Source organism: Grammomys surdaster, unplaced genomic scaffold, assembly GCF_004785775.1.
Source record: "Grammomys surdaster isolate TR1022 unplaced genomic scaffold, NIH_TR_1.0 169, whole genome shotgun sequence".
In the NCBI taxonomy this organism is placed as follows: Eukaryota; Metazoa; Chordata; class Mammalia; order Rodentia; family Muridae; genus Grammomys; species Grammomys surdaster.
The window spans coordinates 72,230-95,453 of record NW_021604617.1 but is presented as its reverse complement, the minus strand read 5'-3'; the positions used below and the strand labels follow the sequence as shown (position 1 = coordinate 95,453).

Genomic DNA, 23,224 nt, shown 5'->3' with positions numbered 1-23,224 from the left:
GACACAGAGTTGGTCTGCTCCTGTCCTGTGGAGAAACTGAATCCTGAGTCATCTAGATAACAACTGCACTCAGAGCAGCTGAAACTGAATCCTGAGTCATCGAGGACCCACTGCACTCAGAGCAGCCGAGGAGCCACTGCACTCAGAGCAGAAGGATTTCCAGATCCAAGAGGTGGCCTGAGTCCCAGGAGTTCTTCCACCCAGGAGATTAGGGGCATAAGACCACAGAGACCTCTGGACTCCGAGGAGCTCTGCAACAAGCAAGATAACTGGAAATACAGATTCCAATCTTACACAGTGAGGGCAGGTATCACTAGAGTTACCCAGATGGCGAAAGGCAAGCGCAAGAACATAAGCAACAGAAACCAAAGTTTCTTGGCATCATCAGTGCCCAGTTCTCCCAGTATAGCAAGCCCTGAACACCCCATCACACCTGAAAAGCAGGATTCAGAATTAAAATCACTTCTCATGATGATGATAGAGGAATATAAGAAGGAATTAAGTAACTCCCTTAAAGAAATACAGGAGAGTACAAGTAAACAGATAGAAGCCCTTAAAGAGGAATCACAGAAATCCCTTAAAGAAATGCAAGAAAACACAAAGAAGGAATTAAACAAAAACATTCAGGATCTGAAACTGGAAATAGAAACAATAAAGAAAGTTCAAAGGGAGACAACCATGGAGATAGACAACCTAAGAAAGAGATCAGGAGTCACAGACGCAAGCATCACCAACCGAATACAAGAGATAGAAGAGAGAATCTCAAATGCAGAAGATACGGTGGAAAATATTGACACAGTTGTCAAAGAAAATGAAAAACGCAAAAAACTCCTAACTCAAAACATCCAGGAAATCCAGGACACAATGAGAAGACCAAACCTAAGGATAATAGGTATAGATGAGAATGAAGATTCCCAACTTAAAGGGCCAGTAAATATCTTCAACAAAATCATTGAGGAAAACTTCCCTAACCTAAAGAACAAGATGCCCATAAACATACAAGAAGCCTACAGAACACCAAATAGACTAGACCAGAAAAGAAATACCTCCCGTCACATAATAATCAAAACATCAGATGCACAAAACAAAGAAAAAATACCAAAAGCAGTAAGGGAAAAAGGTCAAGTAACATATAAAGGCAGACCTATAAGAATTACACCAGACTTCTCACCAGAGACTATAAAAGCCAGAAGAGCCTGGATGGACATTATACAGACCCTAAGAGAACACAATTGCCAGCCCAGATTACTATACCCAGCAAAACTCTCAATCACTATAGATGGTGAAACCAAGATATTCCATGACAAAACCAAATTTGCACAATATCTTCCCACAAACCCAGCACTTCAAAGGATAATTGATGGAAAATGCCAACACAAGGAGGGAAACTACAACCTAGAAAAAGGAAGGAAGTAATCTTCCAACAACCACAAAAGAAGATAACTATACAAACATAACTTTACCTCTAATAACAAAAATAACAGGAAGCCACAATCATTTTTCCTTAATATCTCTTAACATCAATGGTCTCAATTCCCCAATAAAAAGACGCAGACTATCAGACTGGATACACAAACAAGACCCAGAATTTTGCTGCATACAAGAAACGCACCTCAGTGACAAAGACAGACACTACCTCAGAATAAAAGGGTGGAAAACAATTTTCCAAGCCAATGGTCCCAAGAAACAAGCTGGAGTAGCCATTCTAATATCAAATAAAATCGACTTTCATCCAAAATTAATCAAAAAAGATAAGGAAGGACACTTCATACTCATCAAAGGAAAAATCTACCAAGGTGAACTCTCAATTCTGAACATCTATGCCCCAAACGCAAGGGCACCTACATACATAAAAGAAACTTTACTAAAGCTCAAAACACACATTACACCTCATACAATAATAGTGGGGGATTTCAACACCCCACTCTCAGCAATGGACAGATCATGGAAACAGAAACTAAACCGAGACACTTTGACATTAACAGAAGTTATGAACCGAATGGACTTAACAAACATCTATAGAACATTTCATCCTAAAACAAAAGAATATACCTTTTTCTCAGCACCTCATGGTACCTTCTCCAAAATAGACCATGTAATTGGTCACAAAACAAGCCTCTACAGATACAAAAAGATTGAAATAATCCCTTGCATCTTATCAGATCACCACGGAATAAGACTGGTCTTTAATAATGACAAAACCAATGGAAAACCCATGTGCACATGGAAACTGAACAACTCTCTACTCAATGATGACTTGCTCAATGTAGAAATAAGGAAAGAAATTAAAGACTTTTTAGAATTCAATGAAAATGAGGACACATCATACCAAAACTTGTGGGACTCCATGAAGGCAGTGCTAAGAGGAAAACTCATAGCTCTAAGTGCCTACAAAAAGAAACTGGAAAGAGCACACACTAACAAGTTGACTGCACAACTAAAAGCTCTAGAACAAAAAGAAGCAAATACACCCAGGAGGAGTAGAAGGCAGGAAATAATCAAACTCAGGGCTGAAATCAACCAAACAGAAACAGAAAGAACAATACAAAATATCAATAAAACAAGGAGTTGGTTCTTTGAGAAAATCAACAAGATAGATAAACCCTTAGCCAGATTAACCAGAGGGCACAGAGACAGTATCCAAATTAATAAAATCAGAACTGAAAAGGGAGACATAACAACAGAAACGGAAGAAATTAAAAAAATCATCAGATCCTACTACAAAGGCCTATACTCAACAAAACTGGAAAACCTGGATGAAATGGACAATTTCCTTGACAGATACCAGGTACCGAAGTTAAACCAAGAGCAGATAAACCATCTAAATAGTCCCATAACCCCTCAGGAAATAGCAGCAGTCATTAAAAGTCTCCCCACTAAAAAAAGCCCAGGACCAGATGGTTTTAGTGCTGAATTCTATCAGACCTTCAAGGAAGACCTAATACCAATTCTCTTCAAACTATTCCACAAAATAGAGACAGAAGGAACACTACCCAATTCATTCTATGAAGCTACAATTACACTCATACCCAAACCCCACAATGACCCGACAAAGAAAGAGAACTTCAGACCAATCTCCCTTATGAACATCGATGCAAAAATACTCAATAAAATTCTAGCAAAACGAATCCAAGAACACATCAAAACAATCATCCATCATGATCAAGTAGGTTTTATCCCAGGAATGCAGGGATGGTTCAATATTCGGAAATCCATCAATGTAATCCACTATATAAACAAAATTAAAGAAAAAAACCACATGATCATCTCACTAGATGCTGAGAAAGCATTTGACAAAATTCAACATCCCTTTATGATAAAAGCCTTGGAAAGATCAGGAATTCAAGGCCCCTACCTAAACATAGTAAAAGCAATTTACAGCAAACCAGTAGCCAACATCAAGCTAAATGGAGAGAAACTTGAAGCAATCCCACTAAGATCAGGGACTAGACAAAGCTGCCCACTCTCCCCCTACCTATTCAATATAGTATTGGAAGTCTTAGCCAGAGCAATTAGACAACAAAAAGAAGTCAAACGGATACAAATAGGAAAGGAAGAAGTCAAAATATCGCTATTTGCAGATGATATGATAGTATCCTTAAGTGACCCACAAACTTCCACCAGAGAACTCCTAAACCTGATAAACAACTTCAGCAAAGTGGCTGGTCATAAAATCAACTCAAACAAATCAGTAGCCTTCCTCTACATGAAAGATAAACAGACTGAAAAAGAAATTAGGGAAATGACACCCTTCACAATAGTTGCAAATAATATAAAATACCTTGGTGTGAATCTAACCAAGCAAGTGAAAGACCTGTATGACAAGAACTTCAAGTCTCTGAAGAAAGAAATTGAAGAAGATCTCAGAAGATGGAAAGATCTCCCATGCTCATGGATTGGCAGGATTAATATAATAAAAATGGCCATCTTGCCAAAAGCAATCTACAGATTCAATGCAATCCCCATTAAAATCCCAACTCAATTCTTCACAGAGTTAGAAAAGGAAATTCTCAAATTCATATGGAATAACAAAAAACCCAGAATAGCGAAAACTATTCTCAACAATAAAAGAACTTCGGGAGGAATCACCATCCCTGACCTCAAGCTGTACTACAGAGCAATAGTGATAAAAACTACCTGGTATTGGTACAGAGACAGGCAGGAAGATCAATGGAACAGAACTGAAGACCCAGAAATGAAACCACACTCCTATGGTCACTTGATCTTTGACAAAGGAGCTAAAACTGTCCAGTGGAAAAAGGACAGCATTTTCAACAAATGGTGCTGGTTCAACTGGAGGACAACATGTAGAAGAATGAAAATTGATCCATTCTTATCCCCTTGTACAAAGCTCAAATCTAAGTGGATAAAGGACCTCCACATAAAACCAGATACACTGAAACTAATAGAAGATAAGGTGGGGAATAACCTCGAATACTTGGGCACAGGGGAAAAGTTCCTGAACAGAACTCCAATGGCATATGCTCTAAGATCGAGAATTGACAAATGGGACTTCATAAAATTGCAAAGTTTCTGTAAGGCAAAGGACACTATCAATAGGACAAAATGACAACCAACAAATTGGGAAAAGATCTTTACCAATCCTTCATCTGATAGAGGGCCAATATCCAATATATACAAAGAACTCAAGAAATTAGACTCCAGACAACCAAATTACCCTATTAAAAAATGGGGTATAGAGCTTAACAAAGAATTTTCAACAGAAGAAACTCAAATGGCCGAGAAGCACCTAAAGAAATGCTCGGCATCCTTAGTCGTCAGGGAAATGCAAATCAAAACAACCCTGAGATTCCATCTCACACCAGTCAGAATGGCTAAGATTAAAAACTCAGGAGATAGTAGATGCTGGCAAGGGTGTGGAGAAAGAGGAACACTCCTCCATTGTTGGTGGGACTGCAAGATGGTGAAACCACTTTGGAAATCAGTCTGGCGGTTCCTCAGAAAATTGGACATAGCATTACCCGAGGATCCAGCTATACCACTCCTAGGCATATACCCAGAAGATGCTCGAACATATAATAAGGACATATGCTCAACTATGTTCATAGCAGCCTTATTTATAATAGCCAGGAGCTGGAAAGAACCCAGATGTCCTTCAACTGAGGAATGGATTCAAAAAATGTGGTATATTTACACAATGGAGTATTACTCAGCTATTAAAAACAATGAATTGGAGAGGTTCCTAGGTAAATGGATGGAACTAGAAATTATCATCCTGAGTGAGGTAAGCCAATCACAAAAGAACACACATGATATTCACTCACTGATTATTGGATATTAGCCCAGAACCTTGAAATGCCCAAGATGCAACTCACAGGCCACATGAAGTCCATAAAGAAGGAAGACCAAGTGGGGGTGATTCGGTCCTTCTTAGAAGGAGCAACAAAATACTCAAGGGAGCAAATATGGAGACAAAGCGAGGGACAAATACTGAAGGAAGGGCCATCTGAAGACCTTTCCACCTGAGTATCCATCCCATGTGCAGTCACCAAAGGTAGATGCTGATGTGGAATTCAGGAAGTGCATGCTGATAAGAGCCTGATATGGATGTCTCCTCAGAGGTCTTCAAGAGTCTGACATATTCAGAGGCAGATGCTCACAACTAGCCATTGAACAGATCATGGGTTTCTCAATAGAGGAGTTAGAGTGAAGACTGAAGGAGCCGAAAGGATTTGCGGCACCATGAGGAGAACAATAATACCAACCAACCACAGCTCCCAGGGTCTAAACCACCAGCCTGGGAGCACTTGGGGGGGGATCCAGGGCTTCAACTGAATATGTAAGAGTGGAGGGCCCTGCTGGGCATAGGTGGAAGAAGAGAACCTTGACCTCATGAAGGCTGGATGCCCCAGGGGGTGGGAATTTTGAGGGTGGGGAGGTGGGAGTGGGGGGAATAGATAGAGGTTACATCCACAGAGAAGGAGGAGGGGTGGGGGAATTGGGGGTTCCGGGGTGGGTGGGGGATGGGGTAAGGGGACAACATAGGAAATGCAAATAAAACATCCAATAAAAAAAATTCAAGTGACAGCAGATGCTGGCGATGACGTGGAGAGAAGAGAACACTCCTCTATTGTTGGTGGTAGTGCAAAAGCACTCTGTAACTCTGTCTCATACTTCATAAAAAACCTGAGGATCCAGCTGTACTACTTCTTGGCATATAAGAAAAATATGCTCAAACATATAACAGGGAAATATGCTCCATTAGGCTGATTATGTTACTTTATTGTTAGTATTTTTTTTGTTTAATACACAGAATGATGCTTCATTTTGAATTACATATTAATAACATTAACAAAATGGCATAATTTCATTTTTTGTCTTAACAATGACCATGCCCATCACAGATCATGAATCTCTCTTAGTTAAACCACCTACTGAAGACCATTCCATTCATGAATCCAAGTGGAAACCCAGTAATATTGACTCCTTCAAAAAGATTTTATGTAGAATATGACATTCTAAACTTCTGGAATTTTCTACAAGGTCTTAGATATAAAGTAAATGTAGAAATGTTGTCTCCATATTTGCCACCTGGCCAACAGTTATCATTGTCTGAGGAAAGTATAGAGTGGAGTACAGGACTGGGTCAGGTGTGTGGACTCTCAATTTTGCTTAGCCTCATGCTTCCCCAGAGTTAAAAGATGCCTTCACTGCTGCATTTACAAATCATTTCCCACATTCAAATATTTTCTTTGTACATTTATCATTACCAGGATTTAATGCATACTTCATACACTATTCAAAATGCTAAACATTATACGTGTTTGCATGTATATTTAAAATGCTAAACATTAAATGTGTTTGCACATATATTTATATGTGTACTATGTATATATCCTGTTACAGTGTTTATCTATAATCTCATCAATTAACTGAGTGTAGGTTTCACCAAAAATCTAATAGCCTCATGAAATTCAGTTACCAGATGAATTCTTATATGTCCTGAAATCTTTTATTTTGTCAGATTCCCCTGTCTGTATGCAGTGAAAGTTATGGACCTGGATTCAGGAAATCTCTTCAGGATGGCAAGGATATATGTTGTTTTGATTCCACCCTCTGCCCAGAAAATGATATCTCCAATGGAACAGGCAACTGTACACATTTCAGATGAAGTTCCAACTTCTGTTTGTAATCTCTGTATTGAAATAAAAACCATACACAAGTTTGTTGCAGTAATTTCCAACTTCAGTAAATCCATATGAAAACACACAATCCAGTTACTATGAGCTATATTCCTAGATAGAACATATCTATTACTATATTAATTTATTCCCCAGGTATGAGACACATTTGTACTTGTAGTGTCTACTATCCCCTTTATTCTGCTCCATCTTTACTTCCTCCTCCACCATCTGCTTTTCTTCCTTTACTTCTCTGCCTACCTGCCCCGACTCTCAAAGACCTCCATTCCTACCTTTCTCCTTTACTGCCCCATAACTTACCCTGGCTTTCAAAAACAAGTAGAAAGGGGAGAAGGTTCATATAAGTTCACTTGAGTACATGATCCACTGCATGTCCAGTGGACATTCTTCTTAAGGAAGCAGAATTAACATCAGATTTCAAACAGCATTGAATATTTCCCCCTTTGTTCCAGTTAAACATACTCTGTCAATGAGTAAACTGTGCACAACTATAAAAATTATGTAAAATATAAGGTATGATATGCACTTAACATCCAGGACTTAATAATTGTCAATTTATGTAAAGTACCCTACCATGGGCGCTAACTTAATAAGCTTACAATTTTGTGTCTGAATTGTACTATTTTAACTTTTATTACCATTTTCAATCCATCCTTCTAATACAGAATATCTTTTTTAATTATAAACAACTGAAGTTCAATTAAGAGGCTATAACTAGTTTTCAACCCCATCAGACATCTGAGAAGGAATTAAATACTATCTAAATATTTAGGAAGCAAAAATATAGCTTGCAAGCCTATACAATTTGTAGAGACAGCTGACTGCCTGGACAGTCTGATGATTTCTTATGAAGTTGAACCATCTGTCTTCAGACTTCTGATCCAGATCCATCTGACAGATCTTAAGAAATGCAGGAATTATGAAAAACTAGCTTACCATGTCGTGGCAGAGCTTAGCAGATGACTATCTCATATCTCTTTGTCTTTGTTTGGACAATATTTTTGTCTACATCAGAATTATGGCAACTCTTACCCAGTGGCTACATTGCCACGGTTGAATCAACTACTCCTGGAGGTAATGATATTCAATATCTTCCTTGAAGTGAAATGGGGATACTGTCAGGAGCACAATGTCTCATAGTCAAATGATCTTAGTAATGAAATAACATTCTGTGGATCATATATATTTGTGGAATTGTCAAAAATTGACTATTCTTAGCTATTTGCTAATTGAATAACACTGAAAACACTTGCTGTAATCAACTAACTTAGAATCAAACATCATCATTAATGAGTCTTACGATATGACTATTAACTTGCATTATTTAATCATCTTAAATAGCATGTAATGACATCCATTAAAAGACCTGGGTCTAAGCCTTTGTATTCTTGAATGATTTACATAGGCACTATACCTATATATGAATGACATAATTTATTTTAAATTTTGTGTCAATATACAAAATTTTATATGAGTGAATACCTTAAACCTATAATAATCTATAAATTCTATGCCAGTGTAAGAAATTATGAGTTGCTATAGAAAGTGCTTTTACATGCTCAGTCATCTTTTTCTGGCTCATACTTAATTTCTTATTGTGGGATGTTGCTTACCATGTATCCCAAAAACTTGAATTATAATAAATCAAAACCCCCTTTGTTATTCACAAGTAAAAGGAATGAAAACAAATTATAACTTCAATTTTGCATCAAATATATTCAATCAATATAAGATTATGGCTGAATAATAATTTGTTTAATGTGAGATTTAATATCTTATCCCTATTTGCCTACCTTTTTTATTACTATAATATTACTATGTCTCTCACTTTTTTCCACCTCTCTATTTCATCTAAGAAAGAATGAAAGAGAAGATGAAAGGAAACATAGAAATCACTGAGTCTGAGCTTTCTAATTTCTTCCCAATCAAAGGTTACCACATTTACAAAAAATTCCTTAAATGATAACATATCTACAATTCATAAAATAATAAGAACCATCCATTCCAACTTAAGGAACTGGGATGATGATGATCATCTTTTGCTTGCTTCTATTGGTATTAAAGCCAAGATTTCCCTTCTGGGTACCCAAAGGAAATAGGAAAATAGGCTTTGTTAAACAAATGCTAGGTGACATCATTTTCTGTCTAGTTTATATGTGATGAGAAAGTCCATGGCTTAGCTGAAGTCCTGACTATAACAGTATGAAAGGCTTGATGAGTGAGCTAGCTGTTCTGGAAATGTCCTGGAAGCAAGTATTTAAGGGAAAGAGTTTCCATGTAGTTTAGGTAGAATCACTAAAGGAGTTGAATGGCAGGGTGCAGAATCTCACCATCTCTGAGTATGAATCTTCTCCGGGCTGTCATTCTCCTTTACCATTCTGCAATATACAAACCTTACAAGGAACAAATAGCTCTGTAAATATATTCATATGGAACATGCAGGGTACATAGGTCAGTTAAAGAAGATCGATAAAGAAAAACAGCTGATCACATAATCAAATGTCAATATAAATTTCCATTCCTACCATCTTAAAGGATGGTATGTAATATCATGTCATGAGAATTTTGTACCCAAAAAGAGACACATACTAAGAATTTCATTGCAAATTTCCTTTGCTTCATGAAAGCTTGAATCTATAATTAACAGTTTTTATCAGTTGGGGTCATTATGCCAATACCCGTTCAAATTTAAATGAAAATTGTTCAGTATATGCATCTAACAGGATGAAGCAGGTTTTTTACAAATGATAATATAAAACATGTTACAGACATAGCACATAATTCTAGAGGACAAGCAATTGTGGATAGATCCCATCATACACTGAAAGAGATGTTTAACAAACAAAAGGGGCAACAATGAACCCAGAGATGAATTAAGTAGTGGTTTGTTAACCTTAATTTTTAAATGCTAATGTACAAAAACTTTGGATTCTGAAAGACATTAGATTGTGGGAAAAACTGCTGAACTAAACCAGCTAGTTTATTTTAAAATGGTTCTAACATCACAATGGAAAACTGAAAATGAGTTACACTGGGGGACAAGCTATGCCTATATTTCCACAAGAAAAGAAAAGCTATGTGTTCTTTTCAAGTTGATAAAAATCACACATTGGATGTGTTTCTTGGATTCTGTACTTCACAAAAGTGGAGGAAGGAAAACATGGGTAGAAGTAAATTTAGAGCTCTGCCATAAAGCTGAGTAATTGTATAGCATCCAAGAATCATCACAGAGAATACCCCAGAACCAAATGTTATACAAAAGCAGAGAATGTTTTATTTTGCAGAAATCCAGCCTACAGAGATTTGACCATTTACCAAGATTGGAACTACAGACAAAGGCACCCAAGTCTTTTTATAGACAACATGGAATTTTAGCAAAGATTTTGAAGTAAAAAACTTTATTGATGAATGCCGGGAAAGTTACATGTATCAGTTTCTGATTGCCTGCTATGTTACATTCACTATATGTGGCAAAGTCTTGAGGAAATTCCAGGAACAGGCTCAGGTCCAGCCTCATTAATTACTTCAATATCTAAGGAACTGACTCAGCTCTAAGATTATCCTGCCTTTGTCAGAGATATCAATGATTAACACCCCATTGCAGCAGCTCAATCTGAGGAGCACAATATACTTCCTTGGGGAACCAAAACTTTTCCATTTTGAAGATTTTTATTTCTTATGTGATATCTCAATTGTTTCAACAAAGTTCTGTGAGATGAAGTAACTGATGCTACAGATATTTTGAAAGTTAAATAGATATTTAAATGGTATTGTACCAGAACAAACGACAAGTAAAATAGTTGTTAGTACTGTTAGAAGTTGCAAAATATTGAAAATTATCACATCATGTGATATCCAATACATAATTAATTTTACCTAAATAATTACTTCTACCAACTGATGATAGGTTAATGTACTTTTGTAACATAGAAGCAACAATTCTCAATAAAATCCTTCAAGATTAATCCAGTAGCAGATTAAAAAAAGAAATCACTAAGCAGCATGAAAATATTGACTTTGTTCTTGTGATGTGGGATGCTACAACATATATAAATTGTTATGTGTAATATTTCACATAAATAATTTCAAAAACTGAAACTGCATTTTTATATAATCAGATACAAGCAAAGTATTGAAAAATTAAAATTTCTTTGTATTAAAATTTTGGAAGAAATTAAGCATATAGATGATATATCTCAAGAAAATTGGGGCAACATACACGATCACATCTGACATCACACTCAAAGAATAGAGACTCAAATTATTTGTACTAACTAAGGAGTAAGATAATGATTCTATCTGTGCAGTGAAGTAGATAATGGGATATACAGTTTGAAAAGGGGGAAGTTAAATTACTTTTACTTATGAATGAGAAAATTCTGTCCACAAAGACCCAAAAACCCCCACAATAAACATCCTGTAGCTGATAAATACATTCAGTAAAATAAGAAGACAAAACAATTAATTATAAAAGATATCTTATAAACCACAACAACAACCACTACCAACAACAACAAAAACCTAACACGCAAAAAATCTGAGAAATAATACTATCACAATAAATAACAACAAAACCTTAAAAATCATACCTTGGAATAGAAAATCAAGTACACTGAAAGCTTTTACACAGTGAAGAAAAAAAATTGAAAAACACACAAGAAGAACAAACGACCTCCCTTCATCATTTTACAAATGGACAATGTCTTAGTTGGTGGATTTTTTTGCTGTTAAAAAAATCAAAATTTCAGCTAAGGGAAGAAAGGATTTCATTTATGTTGTTGCCCTGAGAATAAACTTTGTCATTAATCCCTTAAGGAATTATAAGCAGAAACTGGAGGCAGAATCTCACGAAAAAGTCATGGAAAAATGTTACTTACATGCTTGCTTTGCTGGTATTTTTTCTTAAACAGCATAATATCAACTGATAAGTTAGAACGCTATTAACACTGAATTGCCACTACCATATCAAATATCACTTTAAAATATGCTCTGCAGCCTTGTCATTTTCTCAATTAATATTCCTTATCTCCATATACATGTAGGTTTATGTCAAACATCAGTAAGCATAGATATTCCACCAAAACCAATCCAATCCACAGAATCCATCCCCTAGAGCAAGTATACTTGGCCATACATTTTCATTGTCATTTTACTTACTATAGTCCAGCAAAGAAAACGTTCTGTATATCCATCAATTGACAAATAGATAATATGATTTTATACATATATGCAACAAAGGATTATATGCCCAAAAAAATAAAAAATTCTCAGTTAAGTGAATGGAAAAACATATTCTCTGGATGAAGTTATACAGATAATATAATACAAATGCCAGAGATTTTTTCATATAGATATAGATATAGATGATATAAATATAGATATAGATGATATAGATATAGATGATATAGATGATATAGATATAGATAGATAGATATAGATATAGATAGATAGATAGATAGATATAGATATAGATAGATAGATATAGATATAGATAGATAGATACAGATAGATATAGATAGATATAAAGATGATACATGACAGTTTATGAAGATAGATGGTAGATAGATGATAGATAGATAGATAGATAGATAGATAGATGATAGATAGATAGATAGATAGATAGATATAGATAGATGATAGATGGATAGATAGATAGATAGATAGATAGATAGATAGATAGATAGATAGATAATAGATAAAGCAGATAGAGAAGATAGAGAAAACAACACAAACAGAGACACACACAGTCACACACACACACACACATATGGACATGTACACATGGATACACACACACATCATTGAAACTTTAGATATAATTTCAATTTAGAGTACTCATAGAAGTCATCAAACTAGGGAATTCCAGTGAGAAGGGAGTTTTTGGGAAATAGGGGACAGAATATCAATGAAATAAAGTTAAAACATTGAGTGATGAAGCAAGAAATACTGTGCAAAATCAGAAATTAATGGGCAGATGAGAAATATGACATAGGAAATTATAAATAATACAATAGGTCTTTGACAATGTTCTGGAGAACCATATCCCAGTAGAAGCTCATGACCTGTAGGTTACTGACTTAGAGAGAGTTTCAGTGTAATAACCCTGTGTGGGGAAACAACACCTTACTGATTCATCACAGGCTGTCAAATTAAAAGTAAACTACAGGAATGGGCTTTTTTGTTTGTTTGTTTCAAAAATTTGATCAGTAGAATCAGTTATACAACCTCAAATATTACAAGTGAATTGAATAGGTTTGGGCCATTTTCCTGAACTTGACAGTAGTGACTATAAACTTGAGGTATGAGACATAGAGAAGGCAAACTAAAACTGACTTTGAAGCTCATTCCCTACTGACAAGATGACACAGTAAGTTTTTAATACACAATGCTAGAAGAAAAATTATCATTAGTCTTAGTGTTATGAATTTGTTTACTCCAAAATAAAGAGCATGAAAATATAGGATGACTTAAAGGTAGTAAAATTCCTATCCAACATAAAGTTTCTTAAGTTCAATATGTAAAGAAAAAGGCTTCAGGAATTTCCTGAAAATTAAAAAGTACCTTAGAAATCACCATCTAAAATAAATATAAGCGGGGGGGAATATGGAGAGAAACTAAAAGACAAAGGAAGCTGCACAGAAAAGTGATTATCCAAGGTGACTGATATGCTATAAAATCTGTGAAGCTGCCTGGAATTTATGATATAAAATACACATTCCTTACTTTTATGTACCATCATTCTTCTTTCAGTGGGCTTGTAATGATGAAGTTCCATGAGATATATCTTAGCCACTTTTCTAGTGCTATGAAAACTTCATTTACAAGGCAACTTATGAATCATTTAATTTTGGCATCATGTTTTTAGCATACACTAGTTTTTATGACCGAGATGCTGGTCAGCCAGACAATACATTAGCTGACACATTGCTGGAGACATAGATGAGAGCTTATACATGATCCACTGGGGGAGAGGGAATAGAAGAGAAACAGAGAGACAGAGAATATGGCATAGTTGGACTTATAAATATTCAGAGACCACAAGATTGGCACACTTGTGCCATAAGTCTGAAATCTCATAAACCTAAATATTTTCACAAGACAAACATAGAATTCTAATATACAAGACTATAGAGGACAATCTCATTCAGCCCACCATAAATATTATTTCCTCCTCTTTCTCCCATTAATAATCATTCCTGTAAGTTTCCTGGGTAAAGCTCACTGACTCTTCAAATTATATTTTGATGTCTTACATGAGTATTCTGAAGGTTCCCTATCTGGAGTAAGGATAAGTCTGCTAAGGAATAGTGTCACTAAACACCTAACTATATTTGAATGCTTTGAGAAAAAAAAAAAAACGACTGGCCTGAGAAATTATGTTCACTGACATACAATACTTTGGGGAGTGTCCAACCACCTTCTTATTTCATTAAAAGCCAATAACAAATGGTAAATGTATATCTGGTACAATTATCTTGGACAAATTGTGTAACTGGTAAGGTTATAGATAGGGAAAATACTGTAATACCATTTTCTTAAATAAACATTCTAATAAATTCCTTCCTAATGTTACACATATTCTCATAATTACAGAAGCATAAAACCTCATTATAGCTGATTCTTTTCTATTCTATTTTCACATAAACCAATGTGACATTACTGATACGCACATGTTCACAAAGCAACTGGGATTGTATTGAGAGTTCTCAATAAGATCAAGCCAGGCAAAGTCTTTGAATGATTGGCATATTGAATTATGAAGACCCACCACTAAGTGAGTTGCAATTGGTAGTGAAGAATGAGTCAGTTTTCCTTGGACATCTGTTTTCTGACTGGTTAGCTGGAAAACCAAAGTTTTGATGAAAATAGGGAAAGAGCTGGATGGGAAAAAAAGTTAGGGATGACAAATTGCATATAATTATTTAGGAAATTCACCAAGAAGAACAAGATAAATAGAGGATGATCATGATGATAGATGATAGATAGATGATAGATAGATGATAGATAGATAGATAGATAGATAGATAGATAGATAGATAGATGATAGATAGATGATGGATGGATAGATAGATAGATGATAGATAGATAGATAGATGATAGATAGATGATAGATAGATAGATAGATGATAGATAGATGATAGATAGATAGATAGATAGATAGATGATAGATAGATGATAGATAGATAGATTGATAGATAGATGATAGATAGATAGATAGATAGATAGATAGATAGATAGATAGATGATAGATAGATGATAGATAGATAGATGATAGATAGATGATAGATAGACAGAGAGATAGATGATAGATAGATGATAGATAGATAGATAGATGATAGATAGATAGAGATAGATAGATGATAGACAGACAGATAGAGGATAGATAAATAGATAATCTGTGTATGTATATGTATATGTATATATGTATATGATATATATGGATAAATATGTGTTATATATGTATGTGTATATGTAAATATACACATACACATATATGTATACATATATGAGCATACATACATACATACATATACCACAATCCCAATGCAATATGATATATTGGTTGGAACATAAAGCTATGTGGCATAGAAAGACTTTAATATAAGCAAAATAAAAACTAATATAGCATTTGAAAATAATGAAACTTAAAAAGAAGTTGAAATACAAAATTTTTAAAATAATTTTTGAGATTAAATATAATTACATTTATCTTCTCAATTTTCTGATTCCAAACCTACCATATATACGAGGATCCTCTCCTTCTGGTTCATAGACTCCATTTCTCCCTAATTATTCAAAGCTTGATTAAATGTACCCTTTTATACAAGTTACTAATTATAACCTTCTCAATCCATATAATGTTACTTTCATATATGTTTTCAGGGCTAACTCTTTGGCATTGGACAACTAATTGTGCTTTTCCCTGAGGAAGACAGCACATATACATTTAATGAACTTTACTAATCTGCTATGATCGTGATAATTCTAGAGCAAAAGGTCACCCAATAAAAACCCCAGTACTAGATGTGGGAAAGCTTCTTGGAGTTGTTCATCAGTGATGTTCAAAGGATTGCCAAAATTCACTGATTATTGCAGATTTCCATTGTTTCCCCAAGAGTTTGAAGGCAAATCCCTACTGATGAAAGTACCATGTACTTCAGAGACAGGGCCCAATACACCTGAGCTGCAACAGACACAAGTGTGCCCTTCCCAAGTACCATATCTAATGGTACCAGATGGCATCATGAAAACTTCCAAGGGAGCAAGGCAGCCAACAGTTCTAACCCAATTATTTGTATGAGCCACATCATTTACAATAATGGTATTATACCCCATAGGGATGCAGCAACAGCAAAGGTATCTGTCCAAATCAACACTTCCGTAACTGGATATAAGATCTGTTCAACATTACAGATAATATGTCTGGTATTAGAAATTTACCACACTAATCAGCAATAATAAAAAAAAACATTTATTGTGTGACAATGTACAACCACTAATTTAATAAACCAACCTAATAATTTCTAAAATCAAAAAGTAAATATTAGCGGTGATACACAGAAATAAGTGTATTCTCAACACACTCATCATGTAAAGTTTTCTAGCAAACAAATGGAGTCAATTACAAATTTAAAAATAAAACACAATCAAACTGCATAGTTGTAGACACAAGTCCAAATGGTAGGTATATTGACAAAACATTCTAAAATCTTAGACTCAGAGAAAATTATGGAAGCAGTAGAAGAGGATTGAAAGTATCAAAAGAGCAAGAGGTTTGCTGTAATATAACACTTCTGGTAATATTAGAAACTGCACCCGTAAAGACTCATCACCATAACAATGTAAATGTAAATTGAACTGAGATGACACTATCAGATATATTAAAGTGGGTAGGAGACAGACCATGAGGCCTCATTCCTACCCAAAGCACTACTGGTAATTGTAAAAATCTGGGACAGGAAAGCTGAGAAGCTGAACAAGCTTTATCTATTGTTTGTAACTAAAATAAAAATATTTAATGTTTTCTGTAGTAGAATTTAATATTTACATTTAGGGAGATCATGGTCACCAAGAAACATGGAGGACATCATCCATATTTTTTTACTGTATTTAAGTCATCTTACTTGGGGTAGTTTTGAAGACTACATGCTGTACAATAAAGCGCTTTATAGGATTTGAACAGATTATTTGGTGGAAGAGAAAGTGATTTGTATGCTACCAAAATTGTTTTTAGATTATGCCTTATACCAAAAGTGATGCAGTAATCATCTTTCCATTACTTTTATAAAGACCTTTGACCAAAACTGAAACTTTGGAAGTAACTAACTTACATTTCCCTACAGCTTACAGTCTTCCCTTTAGGGAAGTTACAGAAAAATTCCAAGGCAAAACTATAGATGCTCAAACTGAAACAGAGACCACGAAGATGTTTATTATCCTGCTCCTTATAAGTCAATTAGTTTAATTTCTTAATATAACCAAGAACTTTTTCCCATGCTGACACCACACACCAGTATCTATATTTTCTTACAAAAATAATTAATTATGAATATACACTGACAGATGTGCCTATTGTCCAGTCTTGTAGAAGTCATTTTTTCTTGACATTATCTTTTCAAAAATGAATTTAGTTTGTGCTAAGTTAAAAAAAATTAACCCATCAAAAGACAATGTTTTTAAACTGCAAGCTTGGATGTTTGTTAATGTGTGTGGCATTTAAATTGAATAATATGAGTCACACAGTTATTCACATGTTTTGGAGGGAATTAATTTATGTCTTCAGACATGTGAAGAAAGATTAATAATGCCCAACAGACAGAAAAACATCCTGGTTTTCAGGACCTATGAACACAGACCTATGATTAATAAATATTTGATTTTGTAAAGAAGACTATATTATTTGCTTAATACTAAATAAGAAATGTACTCATTAATGTAATTGAGGGGGCAAAGTCTTCAAATTAGTAGCCCCTTATTCATTGCTTTCCATTGTTCCAAGAAAAACCGGCTTAAATTTGCCAGTGTCTTACTTTTTTGTGAGTACAAAAGGTGTGACACATGAAAGAAATTCATAGCAGTTGTGTTTATACCACACTGAATTTCTTTCCAGATGTGGATCATTATAAAAAGTGTGCAGACCAGTATGCCAACATAGAAAGAACACACTGCCTCCAAAAAACTGTGACATATTTGGCTTATGAAGATCCCTTGGGGATGACACTGGCATGCATGACCCTGTGCTTTTCTACTATCACCACACTTGTATTTGTGGTTTTTGTGAAGTACAGAAAGACTCCTGTTGTGAAGGCCAATAACAGTACTCTCACCTACATACTGCTCATCTCCCTCACCTTCTGCTTTCTTTGCTCCTTTCTCTTCATTGGTCAGCCCAACACAGCCACCTGCATCCTGCAGCAGACCACATTTGGAGTCGTTTTTACAGTGGCTGTTTCTACTATCTTGGCCAAAACCATTACACTAATCCTGGCCTTCACAGTACAACTACAGGAAGAATGATAAGAGAATTTCTTAGATCAGGGGCACCCAAATTTATCATTCCCATCTGTACACTTATACAAATTATCTTCTGTGGAATCTGGCTGGTAACTTCTCTTCCATTTGTGAATGAAGATGCACATTCTCAGTATGGTCCTACCATGATTGTGTGCAACAAGGACTCAGCCACAGCTTTCTACTGCAACCTAGGATACCTTGGGGCTATGTCCATTGGGAGCTTCATAGTATCTTTCTTGGCCAGGAACCTGCCAGACACTTTTAATGAAGCCAAGTTCCTGACATTCAGTATGCTGATATTCTGCAATGTATGGATTGCTTTTCTCCCTGTCTACCATAGTACTAAGGGGAATGTTATGGTGGTTGTGGAAGTCTTCTCTATCTTTGCCTCCAGTGCAGGGATACGAGGCTGTATTTTTATCCCCAAGAGCTATATTATTTTCATGAGACCTGAAAAGAACTCATTGAAAGTCATGAGACACAGATTTCAATGGACATAAGTTATAGTTAAAATACCTCAAGTTATGTTTTTAGTGATTCAGGAGTGTCAACAGACATTGTCAGGTTAAACTGTAGCACAACATAATACAACCCACAAAGCTGGATGATTAGTTACATATTCAGTGTATATTTAACATTGGAGTGTTCTATGTCCTGCATCACATTATCTTTGGCTATCTTAGCCTTCTAATCAGCCATCTATAACTTATATCTGTATGTGACTTACTGTGGGGTAGTGTGCTGTTAGAAGCAGCTGAATAACTGGTTGAGCATTCTTGAAACCCCAGAGACCCTAAAGAGATGTTAAGAGTTTGGTGTTGCTCCTGGGGTACCCTGGTTTCTTTCACGTTGCTCAGCCATCCACAAACCCTCCCAAAGAAAGGTTTGTGGTCATCAGTCCTGAAGCACATGTAGAGGGCTGACTACAGGTTGCAGATCCTCAAGACATCTCCATATTCATGGGATACCTAAAGGCCAGAAGGCATAGCCAATTTGGCACTCCTTTCCAGACCTTCCTCCTTGCAAAAGATATTTAACCTCAGGCCTTCCCTGAGAATACAGAGTATAGCTTCATCCACTTTCTGCCATGACAATAAAAGTCTTAAGACCATATCTTAAGACCCTGGACTACTTCTTTTTGGAACCTACCATGGGGAACCATGGAGAAGATTTTCAACTACCAACCCACTGGCTAACCTCCTGCTGATGACCTGTCTGTGTTCCAGCCACAGAGACCTAGCCAAAACCCAGCCAAGTGAGTCACCCTGATCAAGAGTCTCACTGGAGCTCATCTTCTCCTCTCGCCCCTTCGGCTACAGGTTGATCCATCCTCACCCCTACCCCTTCTCTGTCTTTTTGAGGCCTCTCAGCAATGTCTGAGGGCCTAAGGACTTGAGATCAGTCAGTCCCCGACCACCGCCTTTGCCCAGGAGCCTCTAACCCAAGAGCTCAAGCACCCACAAGGTCTCAGGCTGTGTTAGCCCCACCCATGGAGCAGAGCACTGTGGCTTCTCACAGCCCAAAGTCTGCCCTGCACAGTGTGGAGTAAACACAGTTCAATTCCCATACCTCTGCTTCACTGAGCTGCAGCCACAGCCCCTTGGGTTGACACATCAGCTGGACCCACAACTCAATACAACAAGACACACGCCTGTGTGCCCACATGTACACCACAGCCCAAGAACTTAAAAATAAATATTTTAAAATATACAAAATGATTTATCTTCTACAGAAACAAAATTCAAGCTAGTATAAAATAACATTATACAATAATAATTCCATAAAATTCCCACATTTACTGTAGCTTGACCAATTTCTCATGAAATATATTTTTGAAAATGACTTGATATTTTCTGAGATTTTGAGCTGAGATTCTTCTCCTTCTTTTATTCCTATAATTAAGAGATTTGACATTTTCATAGTGTATCAAATTTGCATGAGGTTTTGTGGGGGGCTGTAGCTCATGTGTTGGTGTGGGTCCTGTTGAGCTGAGTTGTGGATCTCATGTGTCTGCTGCTGCTCAGGTAGGCAGAAGCTTGGGAATTTGACTAAGTTTCCTCTACACAGAACCTGGTGGACACTGGGCTGTGAGAAGCCATCAGGGCTGCCCTCAGGAATGGAGAGGTCTCAGCCTGAAGTCCCATGGGGGCAAAGTTCTTGGGTGGGGATCCCCCATACAAGAAGACTTGCAGGGATCGACTGGTCTCAGACTGCTATCAGGTGAATGATTTGTTTGAGTTGATTTTGTGTCCAGCCATGTTGCTGAAGTTGTATGTAAGGTTTAGAAGTTCCCTGGTGGAAGTTTTAGGGTCACCTAAGTATATACTATCATATTATCTGCAAATAGTGAAATCTTGACTTCTTCCTTTCCTATTTGCATCCATTTGACTTCTTTTTGTTGTCTAATTTCTCTGGCTAGGACTTCCAGTACTATATTGAATAGGTAGAGAGAGAGTGGGCAGCCTTGTCTAGTCCCTGATCTTAGTGGAATTGCTTCAAGTTTCTCTCCATTTAGTTTGATGCTGGCTACTGGTTTGCTGTATATTGCTTTTACTATGTTTAGGTATGGGCCTTGAATTCTTGATCTTTCCAAGACTTTTATCATGACGGGATGTTGAATTTTGTGAAATGCTTTCTCAGCATCTAGTGAGATGATCATGTGTTTTTTTTTTCCTTTGAGTTGGTTTATATAGTGGATTACATTGATGGATTTCCATATATTGAACCATTCCTGTGTTTCTGGGATAAATCCTACTTGATCATGATGGATGATTGTTTTGATGTGTTCTTGGATTCAGTTTTTGAGAATTTTATTGAGTATTTTTGCACTGATATTCATACGGGAGACTGTCCTGAAATTTTTTTTCTTTCTTCTAGCTTTCTGTGGTAAAGGTATGAATCTGACTGTGGCTTCATAAAATGAATTGGATAGTGTTCCTTCTGTTTTTATTTGTAGAATAGTTTTAAGAGGATTGGTCTTGCTTGAAGATCTGATAGAATTCTGCACTAAAACCATCTGGTCCTGGGCTTTTTTGTTTTGTTTTGTTTTTTTGTGGAGAGACTTTTAATGACTGCTGCTATTTCTTTAGGGATTATGGGACTGTTTAGATGGTTTATCTGCTCCTGATTTAACTTTTGTACCTGGTATCTGTCTAGAAAATTGTCCACTTTATCCAGATTTTCCAGTTTTGTTGAGTGTAATCTTTTTTAGTAGGATCTGATGATTTTTTGAATTTCCTCAGTTTCTGTTGTTATGTCTTCCTTTTCAGTTCTGATTTTATTAATTTTGATACTGTCCCTGTGCCCTCAGGTTAGTTTGGCTAAGGGATTTTAGAAAATCTTCTTGATTTTCTAAAAGAACCAGCTCCTGGTTTTCTTGATACTTAGTACAGTTCTTTTTGTTTCTACTTGGTTGATTTTAGCCCTGAGTTGGATTATTTCCTGGTGTCTACTCCTCTTGGGAGTATTTGCTTCTTTTTGTTCTAGAGTTTTCAGGTGTGCTGTCAAGTTGTTAGTGTATGCTCTCTCCAGTTTCATTTTGTAGGCACTTAGAGCTATGAAGTTTCCTCTTAGCAATGACTTCATAGAGTCCCACAACTTTTGGTATGTGTCCTCATTTTTATTAAATTCTATAAAGTCTTTAAATTCTTTCTTTATTTCATCCTTGACCAAGTCACCATTGAGTAGAGCATTGTTCAGTTTCTACATGTGTGTGGGCTTCCCTTTGTTTTTTATTTTATTGAAGTCCAGTCTTGGCTTGTGGTGATCTGATAGGAGGCAAGGGATTATTTCAATCTTTATTTTATCTGTTGAGGCCTGTTTTGTGGCAAATTATATGACCTGTTTTGGAGAAGGTACCATGAGGTACTGTGAAAAAGGTATATTTTTTTGCTTTAGGATGAAATGTTCTATAGATATGTGTTAAATTCATTTGGTTCATAACTTCTGTTAATTTCACTGTGTCTCTGTTTAGTTTCTGTTTCCATGGTCTGTCCATTGCTGAGAGTGGGGTGTTGAAATCCCCCACTATTATTGTATGAGGTGAAATGTGTGCTTTGACCTTTAGTAAAGTTTGCTGTATGTATGTGGTTACATCTTGCATTTGGAGCATAGATGTTCAGAACTGAGAGTTCATCTTGGTAGATTTTTCCTTTGATAAGTATGAGGTGTCCTTTCTTATCTTTTTTGACTACTTTTGGTTGAAAGTTGATTTTATTTGATATTAGAGTGGCTACTCCAGCTTGTTTCTTGGGACCATTTGCTTCAAAAATTGTTTTCCATCCTTTCACTCTGAGGTAGTGTCTGTCTTTGTCACTGAGTTGCATTTCCTGTACGCAGCAAAATTCTGGGTCCTGTTTCTGTATCCAGTCTGATAGTCTACATCTTTTTATTGGGGAGTTGAGTCCACTGATGTTAAGAGGTATTAAGGAAAAAATGATTGTTGCTTCCTGTTATTTTTGTTATTAGAGGTGGAATTATGTCTGTGTAGCTATCTTCTTTTAAGTTTGCTGAAAGATTACTATCTTGCTTTTTCTAGGTTGTAGTTT

General features: G+C 36.0%; 1 pseudogene; it reads left to right on the top strand.

The window, feature by feature from the left end:
- LOC114620549 overlaps positions 1 to 19,177 on the top strand; it is a 32,203-nt pseudogene extending 13,026 nt beyond the window's left edge.
- Positions 19,178 to 23,224: the final 4,047 nt, after the last annotated feature.